The following is a 23,326-nucleotide window of genomic DNA, read 5'->3' as shown; positions in this document are numbered from 1 at the left end:
TCCAGAAGCATTCTTTATTTTATGTTTTTTTCTGAGATTTATTAATCTTTGTTTTCCACTGCTTCACCAAAACTTGTCCCTGTAAATTCATTGCTATATTACTCCATATGATTTTAAATTTACTGTATGTCTTTATAGTCCTATACACTAGACCCATATTGCACTTTGTTTTATATGAGAAAAAGCTTTAATCCTTATAAGTTGTATATTTAAATCCTGAAGAATCCAATTTGTATATCCAGATTTTGATGAAATTTTTGTTTCATCTGGTCCCATGTCTACAAAAATCACAATTTCAATGTCATTTATTTGTATTCATAGTTTGGTCTCTGATCATTTATAGCTTCTTGATAAAATACTTGTTTTCTGAACTCCCTTGAACATCTAATTTTATCCAGAACAGTATGATTTTTAAAAAACAGGTATTAACTCTTTCAATTGCTTTGTAGATCAGTTTCTCTGATGCTGACAGGGAATGAACAAACCAGATTTGTTATTGGGGCTCATGGGAGGAAACTCAGCACATTTCCCAATGGCAAACGGTTATCTTGCCTGACCCTTGTTGATCTGTATCCAATAGTCCAATGCCAGACTTTGACATACCTTCTGCATACTACAGAAGTCTGAGGCCTTCTCTTTGGATTATCTCTAGAAAAAAAAAAAAAAACATTGTTTCTAGGAACACAGTTTAAATATGATCCCTTCTCAAAAGACCTTGTTTATCACAAGTAAAATTATTTGATATTCTGATTTTTCTTGAAAATTTTAGAAATCACCTTTCCTATCTAAGTATCATTATAAGTGTGAGATCCAATATCAGCTATATTTTGGATCAATTAATCTATGGGTGCTGATTTTGCTTTAAAGTCTTGATCACACTTTGCATTTTGAATTAGCATCTTAAAAGCTAAAGATGTAATTAATATTTGTCTAACTTTTAGATCTGATATTCTATTTACAGTTGAATTCAATCTTTGTTTAAAAAATAAGTTAAGGTTTTTTTGGGGGCCTTGGATAACTTTAGTAAATGTCATAGTCCTTTCCTTATTTTTCAACCCTGTCCCAAACTTTCAAAGCTGCTATACGGCAAAAAAATAAGGTGTGAAGGCCGGGCGGTGGTGGCGCACGCCTTTAATCCCAGCACTCAGGAGGTAGAGGCAGGAGGATCTCTGAGTTCGAGGCCAGCCTGGTCTACAAGAGCTAGCTCCAGGACAGGCTCTAGAAACTACAGGGAAACCCTGTCTCGAAAAACAACAACAACAACAAAAAAAAAAAAAAAAAAGAAAAAAAAGAAAAAGGTGTGATCATCATCAAATGCAGGCTGTCTTTGTAAATCAGCATTGGCCCTAACCAAGAAGTTGATCTCAGGAAATTTAAATACCTCTAAGACACACTTCATTTTTCTATAAACCTAGCTTCTTCTCTGCACCATGTTTTTCATGTTTAACAGAGAATTAGCTTCCAATATTGCTATAGCTAAATCTTTCTCATCTTGCAGAATAATTCTTTTCCAAGTTACTCTTTAACATCTGTTTCACACACAAAATAGTGAATGCACACTATATGAAATGACTGCTTCCTTAATTCACTTCAAATTTAACATTTCTACAGAATCCAAATTAGCTTCTGCATAGCTTTGGTGGTGCCTATCATCTGGTGGTCATTTTTGCATTATAGCTACATAAATCAAAGTTGGTTTTCTAATAACTTTACGTCACTCCTATTCAGGTTCATAATGCAATGGTTACATAGGTTCTGCTTTAAAGTCTTCTGTTTGTATACGAATATTTTAAATTTTCTTTAGTAGGACTTTCTAAGTATTATATATTTTTTTAAAATAGCAAGTCCTTCTAAGACTTGGATCTTATATAAGTCAAATATTTCTTATTTTTATTACTAAGTATTCCTAAGTTTGTATCTAATTAGTCATATTTTTATTACTTTCTTTAGTTACTCTTTTCAAGGCTTATAACTTATTAGTCAAATTTTCATTTTTGGCATAGATATCAAACCACTTTTTTTTTTTTTTTCCTCATGGTTTATTTTTTTTTATATTTAAAAATTTCCATCTCCTTCCCTCCTCCTCCCCCCTCCCTCCCCTCCTTCTCCCCTTTCTCTCCCCTCCTTCTCCCCCTTCCCTCCCCTCCCCTCCACCCATACCTCCCCTCCCTCCCTCTCAAGGCCAAGGAGCCATCAGGGTTCCCCACTCTATGCTAAGACCAAGGTCCTCCCAACTCCCCCCAGGTCCAGGAAGGTGATCGACCAAGCTGAGAAGGCTCCCACAGAGCCCGTCCATGAAGAAGAATCAGAGCCCAGAGCCATTGTCCTTTGCTTCTCAGTCAGCCCCCGCTGTTGGCCATACTGATGAATTTCTTGCATATCACCATAGAACCTCCACCTGACGATAGATGAAGAAAATGACAGAGCCCCACCTTGGAGCACCGGACTGAGCTCCCAAGGTCCTGATGAGGAGCAGAAGGAGAGAGAACATGAGAAAGAAAGTCAGGACCGTGAGGGAACCTCCAGCTGGCGACAGATGGGGAAGGTGACTGAGCCCCACATTGGAGCACTGGACTGAGCTCCCAAGGTCCCGATGAGGAGCAGAAGGAGCGAGAACATGAGGGAGAAAGTCAGGAACGAGAGGGGTGCGTTCACTCATGGAGACGGTGGGACAGAACTAATGGGAGATCACCAACTCCAGTTGGAATGGGACTGATGGATCATGCGATCAAACCACTTTTTAAGGACAAAATATGAATTGCCAAACTAATTCTAATTATAATTGGCATTATGTCAATCCCATAAATGTACATCCCATCATTTCTTTTTTCGTTTTCAAACCATTCATAGGAACACTGTACAGCACTCCGTGCATTATGATATTTTCAATTTTTAATATGGGAAAGATTTTTTAAAATTAACATTTAGCTCTCTCCTTTATGACTTCCTAAATGTTTCACTAAATCTGTTTCATTCTCAGTTTTTCCACAGTAACAGTGCCTTCATGGAGCCTCTTCCATGATTGCCACCCCCAAGCCCACTTTCTAGAGTCCCATGAGAGGCTCTCTGGGTAGTCCAGGAAGTGCCTGCAGTGCTCAGGACCAGCCTTGACAAAAATTGCCAGGGTAGAAGCATTGGGATTTAGAAATATTAAAGAATATGAAGACACGAATGGAAATACTAAAACAGAGAAATATATAAGATACTATCTAGAGGGAATTCCAATGAGTATTGAAAATTTGCCCACATTTAATTTCCAACTGCTTAAAATACACTAGAACCCAAAAGGTAGGAATAAGACAAAAGGCTGCATTAAAATGATACAAGAAAATGATCATACCAATTTAAGATCATGGGTTACATTCATAGATATACATTATGCTGCTAGAACAAAACAAGTCATGATGACATACTAGACCAAAACATTCTGTAGGAAAACCATTCCCTGGGTGGAATGCCAAGTTATCTCCTCAAAGGGAACTGGAACTTAGTTGGATTTTTAGACTCTTGTTTGAGGAAGAAACAAATCTCCTTTATTCCTGGAGTTCAAGGGCTGGCTATTAACCACACCTGTTGACAATTACCTTGAGAGAGTAAAGCTCTCTGGTCTACATCTAGGTGGGACCTTTGTCTGAGGTAGAAGCAAAATAACTTTAAAGGAACTAGATGTAAATTCCAACTCTCTGCCCTTTGGTCAGTGTGGAAATAGGCTCACAGTTTTGGGCATTCATACTGCAGAAGTGGTGTGATGTCTCCTCTCTGGGACAAAAGGATTAAAAGTTTTAAAGGAAAAAAAGAGATCTTTTGTGAGTTGTTGTTTAGCGATATTATCACATGATCACTTGGATTCAGTGAGTCAAAGGAGTGGTGAGAACAACCCTGTGGCATAGGAGGCTTTGTGAAGAATTCCAAGTCTTTCAAGAACGTACCCTTGGACTGCTCCTTCCTCCAAATGAGTCCCAGTTTTAATGCTCCCCCCGCCCCCCGCCATACACATCACTTTGTCCTGCATTGGCTCATCCAAAATACCTGAATGAAGCAACGCAAGTGAGGTAGGTTTATTTTAGCTCATGTTGTCAAAAGAAATGCTGTTGTCATAGCAGATAACGCATGGCAGTTAGGACAGCGTGATTGGCACTGTTCAAATTGCTGCTGCGGAAACATGATTAAGGTGACTCCTTCCTCTGTCGCATATCAGAAAGCAGAGAAAGGGAGACCCAAATCAAAGTCTGCAATCCTGGATCCTCCCTAAGTGGCCCACTTTAAGCAGTGAAGCCTTACATGGAATAAGATCCCAAGTTTTAGGCTCAGGAGTCAAAGCCTGAGCCAGTAGATTGAGTTTCAGATTTAATTCTCATAAAGACTACTTTTACTTGGTAATTTTGTAATGGCTCCAGTGTCAAACAAATTTTTCACCAAGTTCTGATTTTCTGAGTAAATCTTTGGTTTTTATATTTTAACTAGTTAAATATCATATAAAGAACCTAGCATGTACTTAAAATGAATAGCTGAAACTCTTAACTGTAATATTAAAAGAAGAATCACATTTTTAAAAATAGTAAACTTTTTAGTTTAAACTAAATAATATCAACATTACTCAATGTAACTAGATATTCCTTGCTAAAACGTTTCTGATATGCCAGGAAGACATATTGCTTTATTAATTTGAGTTCTCCTCTTTTCTACAGTTGTAGTATATATTTTACTTTGATGAAGTTATGATTCTATTTCATTTTTGTTCATTTATTTTATACTGTAGTTTGGTTACTTATATAAGGAAAGTAATTAGGAGACTTCTCTCTACAAACATAAAAGCAGCATTCAGAGCTGTTGAATACTAATTATAAACTTCACAGATAATTGGTGATTGAAAAGAAAGAACAAAAGAAAGATGAGAAATTTTGAATTTGTAAAATATTAGACAGCATTATTAGGTTTGAATTAATAATTCAGGAAGCAGACTCTTGGATTTTGCATTTTATTCTATGTAATAACCTGTACATTACTGGAAAAGAATTTCAAAAAGACCGTTCAGATTTTTTCAATTTATTTAACATCCAGACAGAATAGAGAGATATTTCTAAAAATTTTGTTTACTAATTTTATTTTGGAGTACATTTTTATCACAAACATGCTAATGAATTTGCAGTTTGAAACAAAATAATATTAATGTGATGGTATTAAATATTTAATTTTATACAATTTGTTTAAAACTTGTTAAAAAAATATAATGACATTATATATTATACCTTCTGCTAAAATCAGAACTTCGTAGATATTATAAAGGTAATGAAAAAAATTAAGCATCTTTTGACATACCATGCACAGTTTGAACATGTGTAGAAAATCTGGTAAGAAGCAATAAGTGGCAGTAGTATGTCCTCACCCCATGCAAACACTTTCTACAACATAAACACCAATGAGAATTTAGTTTGCTTTTTGAAAAACTTGAGAGTATGTAAAGTAACAAAATCCAGAATTGCTCTCCTTTCTTTCTACTATTTATTCTAGATATTTGACCAAATTTCTCACAGGTATTAATCAATGTGATCATAGCAACTCTTCCAGATCACTATATTTGTATATACCATAGCTCTGCATTCAAAAGGAGGAATTTCAAATGATGCTGCTATGAACATAGTTGAACAGATGTTATTCTAGTATGATTCAGCATCCTTTGGCTATATTCCCAAGAGTGGTATTGCTTAGTCTGAGGTAGGTTGATTCCCAATTTTCTAAGAAACCACTATATGGATTTCCAAAGTGATTGTACAAGTTTGCATTCCCACCAGCAATTAAGGAGTGTTCCCTTACTCCACATCCTCACAAACATGAGCTATTATTGGTACTTTTTTTTTTATCTTAGTCATTCTTACAGGTATAAAATGGTATCTCAGAGTCGTTTGATTTTTATTTCCCAGATGGCTAAGGATGTTGAACATTTCCTTATGTATCTTTCATCCATTTGAGATTGTTCTGTAGAGAATAATTTGTTTTGATCTGCAACCATTTTTAATTGGGTAATTTGAAATTCTGAAGTCTAATTTCTTGAGTTCTTTATGTATTTTGGAGATCAGTCCTCTGTCTGATGCTGTGTTTTTTGTCTTACTCACTGTGTCTTTTGCTTTCCAGAAGCTTCTCAGTTGTAGAAGGTACAATTTATTAATTGTTGCTCTTAATGTCTGTGCTACTTGTGTTATATTTAGGAAGTGGTCTCCTGTGCTCTTGCATTGAAGACTACTTCCTACTTTCTCTTCTATCAGGTTCAGTGTTGTCAGATTTATATTAAGATCTTTAATCCATTTGGACTTGAGTTTTGTGCACAGGGACAGATCTGGAGCTATTTTCATTCTTCTGCATGCTGATATTCAGTTATGCCAGCACCAATTGTTGAAGATGCTTTCTTTTTTCTATAGTACAATTTTAACTTCTTTGTCAAAAATCAGGTGTTCATAGGTGTGTGGATTCATATCTGGGTCTTTGATTCAATTGAACTGGTCAACCTCTCTGTTTTTATGCCAATATCAAGCTGTTTTCATTGCTGTAGCTCTATACTATGTTCATAGCATCTTTATTTGTAGTAGCTAGAACCTGGAAACAACCTAGATGGCCCTCAATCAAAGAATGGATAAAGAAAATATGGTACATTTGCACAATGGAGTGTTACTCAGCGATAAAAATTAGGACATCTTGAGATTTGCATGCAAATGGATGGAGCTAGAAAAAATAATTCTTATTGGGGTAAACCCAGACTCCAAAAGATGAACATGATATGTACTTAGTCATAAGTGGATACTAGCTGCAATGCAAAGGATAACAAGCCTATGGTACACAACCCAAGAGAAACTAAGTTACATGGTGAACCCTAAAAGAAACATATGTAGATCCCCTGGGAAGGGTAAATAGACAAGATCTTCTGATAAATTTGGGAGCATGAGGGTGAGGAGAGATGGGAAGTGGAGGACAAGGGGAGAAGAGGAAAAGGGAAGAGAACTTGAGGAAATGGGCTTGTTGAGATGGGGAAAGGACAGAGATAGAGAGCAAGGAAAGAGAAATTTTGATAAAACAGCCAATATGGAACTAGCAAGAAACCCAACACTAGAGAATTTTTCAGGAATTCACAAAGATGACTCCAGCTAAGAACCTAAGTAATAGTGTCCCCAAACTGGCTTTGCCCTGTAGTCAGATTGATGACTACCTTAAATGTCACCATAGATCCTTTACCCAGCAGCTGATGGAGACAGGGGCAGAAACCTGCAGTGGAGCCCTGGGCTGAGCTAATAAAGTCCAGTTGAAAAGGGCAAGGAGTGAGAATATGAGCAAAGAGGTCAAGACCATGATGAGGGCCCACACTGAAACAGTTTACCTGAGCTAATGGGAACTCCCCAACGCCAGCCAAAGAAGGTACCAGCATAGGACCAAGCTAGACCCCCTGAAAGTGGATGACAGTTGTATGTCTGGGGCAGACTGCAAGGTCACTGGTGGATGCAACAGGATTTGTCCCTGTTGCTTGTACTGGCTTTTTCAAACCCATTCTCATTGGATGAATACCTTGCCCAGCCTGGATATAATGGTCAGGGAGTTGGTCCTTCCTTGGATCAATATGCCTTGACATTTCTGGGGAGTGGATAGGAGGTGGGGTGAAGGGGAAGGTAGAGGGAATAGAGGAGGGGAGGCAGAGGAAACTGGTATTGGTATATGAAATGAAAAAAGTTTATTTTCTTTTTTTTGAAAAGAAAAAAACCTAATTTGAAAAACAAAATAAAAAAGGAGGAATTTCATACCATTGGAATAATATTTAAATTTTGTGAATTCCAGTTATTTTTCTTGACAATGGGAAAATATTCTTAGTAATAAAACAATTATGAATATTAAATTTTTGATGAAAAAAATAAATCATGACTCTAATAAAATTCTTCTTAGCCTATTAGTTTGTAACCCGTTGTCTTGCTAAGTGTTCTTCCCTGGAAAGTAACACATGTTGAGTGTTCATTACATTACAAATAGTTGTAAGGGAATGGTGCACATTTCAATTTTAATAACAATTTGAATAATTTTGTGTGAAAATATTAGGTAGGATTTTATAATTATGATGTTCAATAAATACCATATGCAGGTCCACATTTTTACAAACACACATGTACATGACAACATATTTTATATGTAGACACAAAAACAAAAAATCAATCTAAATGGGAAAGGGGAGAAGAATGTTCAGCAGATATTCTCCCAACAGTAAGGGTTTCCCATTGTAGACAGCCTACAGGCGAAATGTTATTCAAATCTGTAATCCCCTGTAGAGGGTATACCTTAGAAAAACCCAAAGGTTTCAAAGTCTTCTCTTGACCATCTGTGGAGATCTGTGGAAAACCACCAAATAACCTATAATTTCAGATAATTTATTCCAGTCCAGTAATTGCAATGAATCTCCTGACTCCTGAGTATCATAATCTCATAGTCAACTCAACCACTACTGAACATAGGCAACGCCATCATCTGTCAGCTATACCACATGTTGGAAGTAGAATCACTTGGGTAGTTTCTTCAATAATTACAATTAAAAATTTCAGAGTTGCTATGTGTATAAATCATTATATATAATATATAATATATATGTGTGTTTATATATAATATAACAAACTATAAAAGTGATATCAGATATTAACAATATAAGCAAATATATGCATTAAAATATTCAGATAAAGAAACTTAAAGATGAATCTTTATACACACATTTTAACTTGCTTACTCTTTTTCCCCAACTGGAATTACTTTGATTCCATTCATGATCTTTATTCATAATGTTATATTATCGATAATCCCACATTAGCTCTTTTGAATAGTAGTATCCAAGAAACGCTCTTTAACTTGTGGGTCTTTTACAGCTTCTCATCTTGTGATGGAACATGATCAGTTAGATAATTGCTCCTATCGTTATGCTTTATCTTGTGGTTTCGATGTCCTCTCTCACTATGGACTCCATCTCTCTGGATGTCTAAACCAAAATATATTTCTCCCCTATGATGATTTTGTCTGGATATTTTGTGAGAGAAACAGAAAATGAACTAGAAAAACAATAAAACACAAATATTACAATAAAAGAGAGTGATTGGTCCAGTGTTTATCTATTATTGCAAAAATTGCAGACAGGAATAACATTCAGTGTAATGTTACATTACCAATTTAAAGTATATATTGCTTGCACTCACTCACATTTAAAGATACAGAAGACACCAGGACAAGTTAAAGTAGCCATGTGCCATTTATCATGTGAAAAAATGAGGAGTCTTTCAGGAAAAGTTATATCGTCCTGCAAAAAAATAACATCCGAAGCAGGATGTCTACATTGGTAGATCTCTGAGAATGAAGAGGTACTGTGTCAAAGCTCTTATTTTCAGTAAAATAAAAGCAGAAATGTATCATTTATTATTTCGGCTTAAACAGCTAATTTAGGCAAATAATGAGAAACACAGTAATTTCCAATGTTTTGCATAGTAATTAATATGCTCTTTACATATCTTTCAATAATCTTTAAAAAGTTTCTGAGTCTTTGTCAACCCTACTTGAAATATATTTAAAATTAACAGCAAATACAAACTAAATAACTTGTATGATTTTCATTACTTACATATACTGATTTGTGTATTTCCAAGAAAAAAGGATATCTTTCCTCAATTGACTAATTCTATAAATAAAGATATCACTCATCATTTTTTACTGTGATCTGTTTTTCTATGCATTGATTATAAAATTCTCATGAGGACTGAGTAGTGAAAAGTAATACTTCTTTTTAGCTTTTGATATAAGAACACATTTTCTCATTGTTTGAGGTAAAAACATTGCTTACATTAATTATTCAGTGTGGAACCTTCTTTTAAGCCCCTGGCTCTTAAATATATTTTTGTGACTGTTGTTGCCTTGTGACAGTTGTAGCAGATATTTCATTCATCATGCAGTGTGACTGGCTTTGTGCCACAATTATCAAACAAAGCAACAATTGCTATTGCTGGGGAACTTTCAGGGTAAAGTAAAGCATTTTCAAACCCCATGTCATTAGCAGAAGTATTTACATGAAGGAAAAATGGCATATCAAACTTTCTTTTTAAGCATCACTGGGTGCGTTTTCAAATCATTCTGAATTTTAATATTTTAACAGTGGTCCAAGGAGTCTATTGTAAATGTGTCCTTTTTTCTTGCAGAGTTGTCAGCACTTGTTCATTAACCAAGATCACATAAACTTCAAATACACACAGCGATATAATACGAAGACAATGACTTATTCATGAAGTGTGTGGGCAAATAAGTGATGGATAAAAATGATTGAAGTATGATTAGATTAGTTTAGAGCCTGAAGTTATCTGAAGAAGCACTATTGGTAACAAGATTGAGGCTTTTAAATGTAGGTTTGCATTACTACCTAAGAAATGATACAAAGTGTTCAAGTAGAGAGAGAATTCAAAATATCTAACTTGTGTAGGTATCTCCTTCATGCACAGTCCCTTCATTTCCTGGAAAGACACAATTCTTGATAATTCTGCTTGTTCCTGAGGTGGTTCAACCATAATTAGAGTCAGTAAAGTAACGCTGCACACAATTGATGCAAACTGCTATGTGAAAAAGTTTTATTTTTTAATATATTCAATTTTGTATAAATTAAAAATTTATCGATACCCAAATGTATTCACTGTAACTTCAAAGTATTTGAACTTCATGCTGTAACTAAAGTGAGTTTGATCTCTGAAACCCTGGTACCTGAGTATTTGGGAAAAATTATATATTGAATCCAAAGATTTTATAAGTGTAGCTAAAATCAATAAGATAATTGGATTTTTTTAAAAAAATGCTTAAAACATATACATATAATAGGAATTGTTAATTTATCTGACCAGTTAATAAATAGGTAAAAACAGCTATACTGTAAAATTAGGGAATCCATATGTATAAAACAAAATAGAATTTATTCACATATAGAGTTTTATATTTATTTAATATTTCTATGTTTGGTTCATAACAGATTGCCTCATCCTATTTCCTTTGTTAATTATATGCAATTTTGTATTAAGAATATTTTAAGAAACAATATTAGACTAATAGAGGAAACTGAACACAAAATAATGTTTCTATTAAAAAGATAAAATAAAGCCCATTGTGTTTTTAAGAAAGATGAAACAACTTTTCTAGAAATTAAACTGCCAAGTGAACTCAATATTTATTGTAAATCATATATTGAACATGCTTTTTAAGTATTTTGTATTTATTTATTTTTCACTTAAACCATGGTTTCCCCTCCCGCCTGTCCTCCCACTCTCTCCTCCCACTTCCTCTCTCCCCCTTCAGTCTACTCCTCCTCTGTTACTGTTCAGAAAGGTAAGGCTTCCCATGGGTATAAAGGACTTATGGCATATCAAGTTATATATAACTTGCTAAGCACATCTCCTTATTAAGGCTGGGCAAAAAAGATTTGGGACAATCTTTTTGTACATTGTGAAGATGTTCACCTTCTGATTGGTTTCTAAAAAGTACTGAATGATCATTAGCTAGGCAGGAAAGGATTAGCAGGATTTTTGGAGAAGGAGAGGAAGATGATAAGAAATCTAGGCCAGAGGATTATGCCAGCAAGATACTAGGAAGATGTTAAAGAGCTTGGGCATATTATACAGAGTAAAGGTGGCTGACTGTAGACTGAAAAAAGCAGGGTAAGTTATAAAAACTAAGGGAGCAAATCTAAGCTAATGACCAAGCTTTAATATTTAGTAAAATATCTGCATATCATTATTTGGAAGTTGGCACTACAAAGAAGACTCCCTACACAATATGGTATGCTGAAGATCATTTCTTTGTACCAAGACCTTTGGATGACTGTCCAGGCAGTGAGATGTCTCTGTCAATTCTAGAGTTTTTGAAGTTGCTTACAATGAACTTATTGTTCACGTAAGTAATATTATATCCTTCTGGAGTCTTTGTTGGAGTTGAAGAATTTACAATTATATTTATAGTTTTCCTTAGCTATGATAAAAGATATAGTATATATAAATGTTGTGACTATAATTCTTGCTTGATACCTGTTTTGTTATATGTAATTTTACTATGTTAAAGTTAAAACCTTCTTTTTTATTTAAACAGAAAAGGAGAGGTGATATGGGATTTCCCTCTCTATGCTATGAATGCCATTGTTTAATAAAGGACTGATTTGGACCTATAGCAGGACGGAACTTAGCTAGGCAGGGAAAACTATACTGAATGCTTGAAGAAAGAAGGGTGGAGTCAAAGAGAAGCCATGTTGCCATGCCAGAGACAGATAGATGGAACTTTACCTGGTAAGCCAAAGCCCCGTGGTGATGCACAGATTAATGGAGATGGGTTAAATTAAGATGTAACAGTTAGTCATAAATATGCTTAAGCTATTGTCCAAACAGTATTGCAAATAATATAGTTACTGAGTGATTATTTCTGGAGTCTGTGTCGCTGGGAAACAAACAAGCAACTTCCTCATACCAAGATAGACTTTGACTCTTTTTTTTTCACAATGTCATTTTTAAAATTTTTTTAATATTATTAAAAATTTTCATCTCCTCCCCTCCTCCCCCTTCCCTCCCCTCCCCTCCACCCATACCCCGACTCCCTCCCTCTCCAGGCCAAAGAGCCATCATGGTTCCCTACACTATGTTAAGTGCAAGGTCCTCCCAACTCCCCCCAGGTCCAGGAAGGTGAGCATCCAAACTGACAAGGCTCACACAGAGCCTGTCCATGCCATAGAATCCAAGCCAATTGCCATTGTCCTTGGCTTCTCAGTCAGCCTCCACCATCAGCCACATTCAGAGAGTCCGGTTTGATCGCATGTTCCATTAGTTCCATTCCAACTGGTCTTGGTGATCTCCCGTTAGTTCTGCCCCACCGTCTCAGTGGGTGAACGCACCCCTCACTTCCTTGCTCATGTTCTCCCTCCTTCTGCTCCTCATCAGGACCTTGGGAGCTTAGTCCGGTGCTCCAATGTGGGGCTCTGTCTCTATCTCCATCCATCGCCAAATGATATGCAAGATATTCATCAGTATGGCTATAGGATCTGGCCTTTTCCTGCTCCCTCTCCTCAGCTGCCCAAGGAACTAGCTGGGGGCATCTCCCTGGATACCCAGGAACCCCTCTAGAGTCAAGTCTCTTGACAACCCTAAAACGGCTCCCTTAATTAAGATATATGCTTTACTGCTCCCATATCCACCCTTCCTATATCCCAACCATCCCATTCCCCCAAGCTCTCCCCATCCTCCCTTCACACTTTTCTCTCCCCATCTCCCCTTACACCCATACCCCCCTTTGAGATACCATTTTTTATACCTAAAGAATAAAAATAAAATAAAATAAAATAAGATAAAACAAAAGTCACAACAGGACAAATCAACAAAAAGTAGGCAAAGTAAAAGCAAAAGAAACACATAGATGCGGAGACCCATACATTTGCCCACACAAGACTCCCTTAAAATCCATAACCTTAGTTCATAATAAATATGCAAAAGACCTTTAAGGAAAAATAAATAAAAATCCCAACTAACCATTATTAGGCACTGAACCATTGAAAATTTTGTTGCTGAGCATGGGGATGCTTTTAAGAGTATTTTAGCATTTTGTATTCCCTGTGTGTCTTATTGGAGAAAAACCATTTTCCTTTGCAAGGAGTTTTTAATTGGAGATAGTTTCTGGATAAAGAGTGGGCCTTATGTCCACTTCTTTCAGTACTTGGTTCCTATCTGTAGCAGATCATACAGGCCTTGTGTATGCTTCTTCAGTCTCATTTATTTCATATGAGCTTTGCTCATGTTGACTTAGAGGGCCCTGTTTACTTGGTCTTCTCTATCCCATCTGGCACTTCCACTCTTCTGCCTCCTCTTCCTCAGGGTTCCTGGGGAAGATATTCATGGATGTTGACTGAGATTTCTGTCCTGCCCAGTCCCACAGCCATTCATCCCAAAGAAATATACAGAGGTCTACATTAATTATAAACTGGTTGGCCTATTAGCTCAGGCTTTTTATAACTCTTATAACTTATATTAGTCCATAATTCTTGTCTGTGTTGTACATGTGGTTTTGTACCTTGCTGTGAACCACGCCCCGTGTCTCCGCTTGGTGCGCTGGCACCCAGTTCGCGAGCTTCAGGCAAGGGGCAGGAAGTTAAAATACACAGACACACACAGACAGACAGACAGCAACACAGGTCATCCTTGAATTCCCCAAGAATGCCCCCTTTTTTATGTTCAGGGGCAGATTATATAGTGATAGCCATGCTCCAGCCAAACCCACCAGAAACCACTCTCCTGCCATCAGGAACTTCTGAAGGTCTCCTGCTCAGAGCAGCTGTAGGCACTCAGATCAGGGGATTACAAGAAATTCAGGATCTGTGGTCTCACTGCTCCCAACAGTACCTTTCATCAGTGAGGTGTTCTTATCTTGCTTCCTGTGTGTCTGAGTGATGACTGCTGACTGATTCTTTTCTCTCCCCAGAATTCTTCTGTTCTCCTTGCCTGCTTCTATTTCCTGCCTGGTCATCTTTCTTCTACTTGCTGCCTGGTCACCCTGATAATACCTCCTGCCTGACTACTGACTAATCAGCATTTTATTAAAATACAAGTGACAAATACTTACAAAGTGTTGTCCAACAACACATAGAGACATAATATTTAGGTGTTGAGTAAAGGTGTCGGATTCTCTCCACATTTTCTGGTTGTGAGTCTCTGTATTTTCTTTCTTCTACTAGAATAAAATGCATTTCTTTTAGAAATAAAACCTTGAAAATACTCATTAATACCCATTCCTTTTTGTATTTAACTTTTAATCTGCAAAGATATTGATCATTTATAAGCTTATAGTATTATGAATGCATTTAAAATTGTGCAAATTTGTCTCCAAAGATGCAGGATTATTAAGGAAGGAGTATGTTAGACATAAAAATATACTATTGTATCTCATTAATTTGTGAGGATGTTTGCATTATGTTATATAGAATGGAAGTTTATGAGAAAAACTTTACAAAAAAAAAATCAAGAATTCAACTAGAATCATACAGAGAGGGGGAAAATTCTATGGAAGAAACCCTAGCTTAGATCATTCTGGAGTAACTAGAAAGAAGACACTGCCAATTATCAACAAATTTATAAATGGATACAGATAAGTTCTACCAAAATTGGTCTAAATAATAAAAGCTATGGTTCAGATGATAGGTTCATGTATCTAAGATAAAGTCATAAAGTTTTAGTGCTCTCTTGTTCAAGACTCAACCAAGAAAGAGAATTACAGGCCAATCTCACTCATGAACATTGATGCAAAAATTCTCAACAAAATACTGGCAAACAGAATCCAAGAACACATTAGAAAAATTATCCACTACGATCAAGTAGGCTTCATCCCAGAGATGCAGGGCTGGTTCAACATATGAAAATCTATCAATGTAATCCATCATATAAATAAACTGAAGGAAAAAACCATATGGTCATCTCATTAGATGCTGAAAAAGCATTTGACAAAATTCAGCACCCTTTTATGATAAAGGTTTTGGAGAGATTAGGGATACAAGCGTCATTCCTAATTATAATAAAGGCTATTTACAGCAAGCCGACAGCTAACAGCAAATTAAACGGAGAGAAACTCAAGGCCATCCCACTAAATTCAGGAACGCGACAAGGCTAGCCACTCTCTCCTTATCTCTTCAATATAGTGCTTGAAGTTCTAGCAATAGCAATAACACAACATAAGGGAGTCAAGGGGATTCGAATTGGAAAGGAGGAAGTTAAACTTTCGTTATTTGCAGATGATATGATAGTGTACATAAGCAACCCCAAAAACTCCACCAAAGAACTCCTACAGCTGATAAACTCCTTCAGTAACGTGGCAGGATACAAGATCAATGTTTCTTTTAATTAAAAAAACTATCTTTTTTCATTTTGCATACCATACCAATCACAGTTCTTTGTGTGTGTGTGTGTGGTTTTTTTTTTTTTTTTTTTTTTTTTTTTTTTTTTTTTTTTGGTTTTTTCGAGACAGGGTTTCTCTGCAGCTTTGGAGCCTGTCCTGGAACTAGCTTTTGTAGACCAGGCTGGTCTCGAACTCACAGAGATCCGCCTGCCTCTGCCTCCCGAGTGCTGGGACAGTTCTTACCCCTTCCCCTCCTACCATCCTCCTCTACATTTCCCCTGTCCCCGACTCCCAATCCACTCCTCAGAGAGGGTAAGGCACAATGCTTTGAGGAAGGACCGAGGTCCTCCCTACTATATAGGCTTAGCAAGGTATCTGTCCAAAGAGAATGTGTCCCGAGAAGCCAGTACAAGCAGTCGGGGATAAATCCTGGTCCCACTGCTAGTGTCCCTACAGTCTGCCCCAGCCATATAACTGTCACCCACATTCATAGGTCCTAGTTTGGTCCTATGCTGGTTCTTTCTCTCTGTGGCCATAGTTGATGAGCTCAAATAAGCTCTTTTAGTGAGTATCCCCATCATCGTCTTGACCTCTTTGTTTATATTCTCACTCCTCCCATTCTTCATCTGGAATTTGTGAGCTCATTGTTCTGCTGTGGATCTGTGCTTCTGCTTCCATTAGTTTCTGGGTGAAGGTTCTATGGTGACATTTAAGATAGTCATCCAAATTTTCTCTTTCATTTCTCTCCACACCTGTCCTAACCCCATCTCCACTAACCCATTTCCTCAAGTTCTCCTTTCTTCTCCTTTTCTCCCCTCCTCCTCCTCTTCTACCCTCCTTTCTACCCTCCCCACCCCGATGCTACCAATATTCTCAGGATATCTTGTCTATTTCCTTTCTCCTTAGCTTCTCATAAGTTCAATCCTTTGCTTATCCTTTATTTTACAGCTAGTATTCACTTATGAATGAGTACATACCATGCTCATATTTCTGGGTCTGGTTTACTTCATTCAGGATTTTTTTCTCTTTCCATTCATTTACATGCCTATTTCAAGATGTCATTTTTTTTTTTTTAACCACTGAGTAGTACTTCATTGTATAAAAATACCACATTTTGTTTATCCATTCCTTGGTTGATGGGCATTTAGGTTGTTTCCAGATTCTGGCTATTACAAATAATGATGCTGTGAACATAGTTGAACAAATGTCCTTGTAGTATGATTCAGTATTCTTTGGGTATATAACCAAGCATTGTATTGCTGGGTCTTGAGGTAGGTTGATTCTCAATTTTATGAGAAACTGTCAAACTGATTTTTAAAGTGGTTGTAAGTGATTACATCCCCACCAGCAATGGAGGAGTGTTCTTCTTACTCTGCATTCTTTCCAGTATAAGCTATTTTGATTTTGCCCTGAGCCACTCTGACAGGAATAAGATATTATTTCAGAGTTGTTATGATTAGCCTTCCTCTGATGGCTAAGGATGATGAATATTTCCTTAAGTGTCTTTTGGCCATTTGAGATTCTTTTACTATTATTGATAACTATCCATTAACAACCTATATACATTATATTTTTAAATGAACTACACAATCACAATACATTAATCAGTATCAGAAATACATATACATATAACAAAATAGACCTTAAATTTCTACCAATAAGGCAAAATTTATACCAATGTAAATTATTCATATCTGTATCAAATTTTAAAATTATTTGTCCAGGTATGTATTTCTTTCAAGGCCAAATTAACCATGACAGGGTTAGAAATGTTCTCAGTTTTGTTCATCTTGTGCTTCCACAGTAAGGACTTTCATGTGTTGATTGTTATAAAATTCTGTACTCTCCTGTACATGAGAGCTTATTAATTATCTTTGGACAATTTGAAAAGCCTTAAATGTTAATATAATGTAACAGATATTTAAAGTAATTAGAAACACACTGTAAAGATAAGATTGATTTCTGGTTGGGTTGGTAGGATTGAGAAAGATCTAACATATGAGCACCTGTAAATATTTCATGGGGATTTTCTAGAGCAGATTATTTGAAGTGGAAAGATCTACAATATTTGTGAGCATCATGCTTCTATAAACTTGGATCCGGGGTTGAATAAAATCAGAATGCAAACTGAACACCAGAACCTCTCTATCCCTGCTTCTCAGCTCAATGCATACAGTTGTCTCATGTTTCTAGTACCATGAATTCTCTGCTAATTATAGACTTTGCATTCAAAATGTGAGCTACAGTGTATTACTCAATCCTTTGGTTGCATTATTTCAGGTATTTTGTCATAGCATCAAGGAAATTAAGTAATATTCATATATTGATATTTCTGAAGAGTGTTAGTGGAAAGACTTGTCATAGATGAGACTATGAAAATCTTCTAGGAAATTACGACTAGAAAATTTTCATTTTTCAAGAAACCAATTTTGAAAGCAAAAGTACATCTGATATGCATTAGCATTTTCTGTGCATCAAAACATGACAAGAAACCCTTATTTTGTTTTTTTCTGTTCTTACAGCACTAAGAAGCTTGAAATAAGATGATAATGGTGAGTTTGAGGCTAGCCTGGGCTACAGAGAGTGAGCTGCTTTCAAAAAAATAGAAGACAATGAAAAGGTGAGTAGAAAGTTACTCACCACTTCTGAAAAATACATCTTTCTTTCAAATCACTTTACGTTTTCATAAAAAATAAAATATTAAGAAAGAGAGGTGACAGACAGAAAGCAGATACACATTTCCATATTTTGTTTTGTTATGTTTTACGAGACAGCATTTCTCTGTAGCCTTGAATCCTGTCCTGAAACTAGCTCTTGCAGACCAGGCTGGCCTCGAAATCTCTGCCTCCCCTGCCTCCTGAGTGCTGGGGTTAAAGGTGTGCACCACCAAAGCCCGGCTCACATTTCCATATTCATAAAGTAGCAATAGTTAAAAACTACATATTAGTAAAACATTTTACTTTAGTTTTGTAGATAATTTGTCTCAGGAATAGTATTCACATTGTTTGGAAAGGGATATTTCTGCTGCTAAGCTGAAAAACTTGCACCTTATTTCTTTGTGGATACTGCTGTAGGGAATATGGTAATAGAGTCTATGAGTTCTATCATAGGCTCTTAAAAGTGATACTGTATTGAAAGGAAGTTATGTCCTGAATATCATAAATATGTTAAGAACAATGCAATGATCTTGATTTACATTTGCATAGAATATCACAGATGCATTTTAATGTGTTTACACTGGATTTACTGTTGGTTTGGGAATGAGTGGGAAGACACAGAGCATATATATTGAACTACAAACCCATATTAAAATTTTCCGTGACTATAAGCTATTCTATATAGAGAACTTAGGGGCACCCTTAGGCGTAACCGGTGAATTTTTTTTTTTTTTACTTATATTAGACTGGAATAATTGGAAAGAAATTTAAAAATCTTAGGTACAGCCGAGTTTCTTTCCCTTTTAGGTTTTTCAGTGTCAAGAAAATAATACTAGATATGAGTGTTATGTATATATATCCATATATATCCATATATATAAATTCATACATTTATAAAACATTTTATGCTTCAAACCATATCAGCATTCTTTTAATAATTAGTGATAATTAATTATTGTTGTGTAAACAAAAATCTAGTGAGTTGGCACCCAGGATTCTATTTTAAAAATTTCTTTATGTACTTGGAGTCCACTAGATTTGGCTCTGTAACCCATACCCTCATACAAAATAAAGCAACCTCCCCTCCTCTCCACCACACACAAATACACATTAATTCTGGGCATGTCCTGGGAATGTGGCTGATTCATTCACTGACATTCCATTGTAGAAACAGATTTTCCCCTTCATTGCAGATATCCATTGCAAATAACATTTTGGTTAGGAGGAGGAGAAAATTGAAAGACTGAAAGAGCCAGAGAAGTTGCATAAATCCAGGGATGCAATGTCATCCAGTCACAACAGGAGCTCACAGAGACTGAGACAACACATACAAAACCTGCACATAATCAAACCGGACGAAATCTCAATACTGGAGAGGAATAAGAGCATACAAAGACCCACTCCTAACCTGAAAGCTATTTTGTAATTGATACCTGCTAGCAAAGGCAAATAAATTTTATCCACTGTAGATTTTTAAAGAACTATTTTGTTATCGTTTTTCTGTTTATTTATTTGTCTGTACTTAGACCTAAGAGATGTATGGAGTAAGTAATTTTATTTCATTTCTACTGTCTTCTTTTGCCTTATTAAATTTCATAGAATATAATATCATAGTGTTTTTTCTGCATGTATTTAATTTCTCACTCCACGCAAGCCCTTCTGCACTTACTTAATAGGTGTATCCATAGAATTCTCTGTGTCTCTGAAATCAGTCAATGAGAAAATCTTTTAGGGAATAGCAGACAAACAGGAAATTCAGGCAAAAGCAAGGAGGAAGTGTTAATTTTTATCTATTACACATACATACTATAAATGTTAACAATATTTAGGCCCAGTTTGACATCTTTAAAGGTTGTCATAAAACTCCTGGTCTCACAGTTGTATTATAAAAAAGAATTATAGGCCACTGAAATTACTGAATCTTTTAATGTAGCTCCTAACTTTCAGATATAGCTTAGTTTATAACATAGATGCTATGCTATAGGGACTTAGAACATGTTTGATTTGAACTTTGGGTAGTTTTCTAATAATAACAGTTAAATAAATATTTTATATTTAATGATATTTTAGAAAAAGGAAGGGTGAAAAACACATAATTTTTTAAAATAAAAACAAAGTAAATAGACTTTCCCATTGGAACTTTCATTTTGCTTATCATTTGAGCTTTCACTTGCTACTAAAGGTTAACTATAAGCAGCATGAATTCCTGCTTTCTATTGACATGTATCTCCTTTGTCTTTAGATTATGAGTCAGGGACCTGATTAATGCTGGATTTTCTTTGAAATGCAACCTATCTCATCCTCTTCCAAGATTAAAGGCACAAGCATAAGAGTTGCCAAGTCATGTTATAATATGCTAGTAGTGAACCTCAAAGAACAATGTCTGTTTCCAGTCATTGTTCTGAAACTGAATTTCTCTTTGATTACTGACCAGTGCAGGCTCAGGATGATGCATTCATGATGAGAGCAGCTCCCTCCTCTGTGCAGCAGGAACACCTGTTTCATGGGAGTGGAATTGTCAAATCAGACAATAATGACTTTCATTGTGTTCACTCTGCAGATGTGGGATACTGATCAGCCAGACTCCTGTCAATCATTCCTCTATTTAAATATAAAGCTCATGGCAGTACATCAAATGTAGGTTAAATACCCGTTTTCCTTCTCAAAACTGTCTCGTGTTCACATTGCTTTCCTGTGTTTTGCTTTCTTTACTACAAGCTCAACGAGACCTAATGGAATCCCTGGTGTTGAATCTTTTACTCATGACTTCAGTTACAGAAGTATTTCTTAACTAACTAATGCATGGAAGCTATTTTATTCCATATAAATGAAATAAAAATAAAATAAGAATATTTAGATTCTATGATAATCCTTATTTATATTTATCTTCCACATTGCAATTGATTTGAAAGATTCAGCTGCTAATAACAGTAAAATTATTCACATTCAATATGCCTTTTTAAAGTAAGTTGCTAAAAAAGTTTCCTAAACACAAAAAATATAGAAGAAAAATATACTGTTTAATTGATTTTATTGTACCATTCTTTGAGTGCAGAGTGTTGTTTTGACCTTCAACTCCAAGATACCGGCTGTTCCCTATTATCAGTGTGAGGCACTAGATTAAAACTTGACCTTTAACAATTACCAAAAGAGATCATCTATGTTTTCTCTATTTGAAGAGTTATGGGTTCTTTTAACCTTTCGAAGAAAACTTTTATTCTTTCAGAATTATTTAAAAACCCAAATGACTTCTTGAGATCCTTTTAATTCTTAAGCCAGGTGATATTTAAGAAGTATGCAGCAAGTATTAAAATTGAAACATTTGTAATCAATGCACAGACTTTGCCTGTGGTGTATTCAAAAGCCAGAGAATAGTCCTGGTTATTGCAATAACTCTCAGCCCTCCTGAGATATTCCAAATCCCTGCCAACCTGATGATCTTTTGAGTATTACTGAAGAAGCCTCTGGTGAAATGTTCCAATTATATTTTGTCAGAAAATATAACCCTTTACATCTCACAAAATCTTACCCTATATATGCATTCTTTTAATTAAAATATACTTGTTACTTCTATAATTCTGATGGACTAATTAATGACAATTTCTTTCTAAGATATTATAAAACTTATAATAATGAGTGGTTTATTTGTCTACAATGGTTAGTGAATGCAGAGAATTCTCTCTGTGAGAAAGGACACATCTAGCCAATTGATTAAATCTCATTATGAGCATAATTATTGAATATTTGATTTTAAAAAAGTGACACATCTCACCAATATAGAGAAGCTGTATAAAAATATTTTAAGTTTTTAAAGAAACTATTATATAAAAATTTGGTAACTTATTGTCTGGTTATAGTCAATGTATCTAATGAAATTATACAAATAACATCAAAGTTAGAGTCAAAAAATCTATCAAACAATATAAATAATGCTTTAAATCATCTGGATGCTATCTCCCTACAATGACACTATTCACACTAAATACTAAACTTTTAGATAAGTTGGTTAAACTCAATAATTTCAGAAGAATAATATCAAGCTTAACTGATTTTTTACACCATTCTTTGAACTTGAGGTGGTCTTATGACATCTAACTGAGAAAATAGCAAAGTTTTGAAATGTAAAAAAAATGAATAACATCATCTGATGAAAAATTTAATATAAGAAGCATTACAATATCAAGGGAATAGCATACTGTGATAAGAGATCAATTATGTGGAAGTCAGACTGTACATAATGCAATGCAGACAAACATAGACGTAAAAATTGACTCAATAACAATATGCTGTTTTGCACTCTAAGAATTTTAAATATTAAAGTTTCAAAAATTAAGTAAATGTAATATTAAATTGTTTGTAAGGAACAATTTAGTGCTCTTTGCAACTTGGTACAGATAGTTAAATAGCTGGGTTTTTTTTTTTTTTGGTAATTTTAAAGTCTTTATGTTGTATCACCAGACTAAATAATTATTATTGGATAATGTACTTTTTAAAAATCCTATGGAAGATATATAACATTTTTCTGTGGGATACAAAGTTTTACAAAACTGTTAACTAAGAAAGAAGAGAGACAGGAAAAAGGCGTGTGTTTCTCAGACATTGTTTTCTACAACTATTGGAGGCACATTTTAAAAAGATAAGAAATATCGACACTTATGATGTTAACAAATTTGACAAAGACTTACAAACACTTTCTTGAAATGAAAAAACAGACCTCTATATGGTAATAAAAATGTGTCTCAACCAAGACTTAACAACTTCTAACCCAA

This window comes from Arvicola amphibius, chromosome 13 (genome assembly GCF_903992535.2).
Source record: "Arvicola amphibius chromosome 13, mArvAmp1.2, whole genome shotgun sequence".
NCBI lineage: Eukaryota > Metazoa > Chordata > Mammalia > Rodentia > Cricetidae > Arvicola > Arvicola amphibius.
This window is presented reverse-complemented; position numbering follows the sequence as displayed.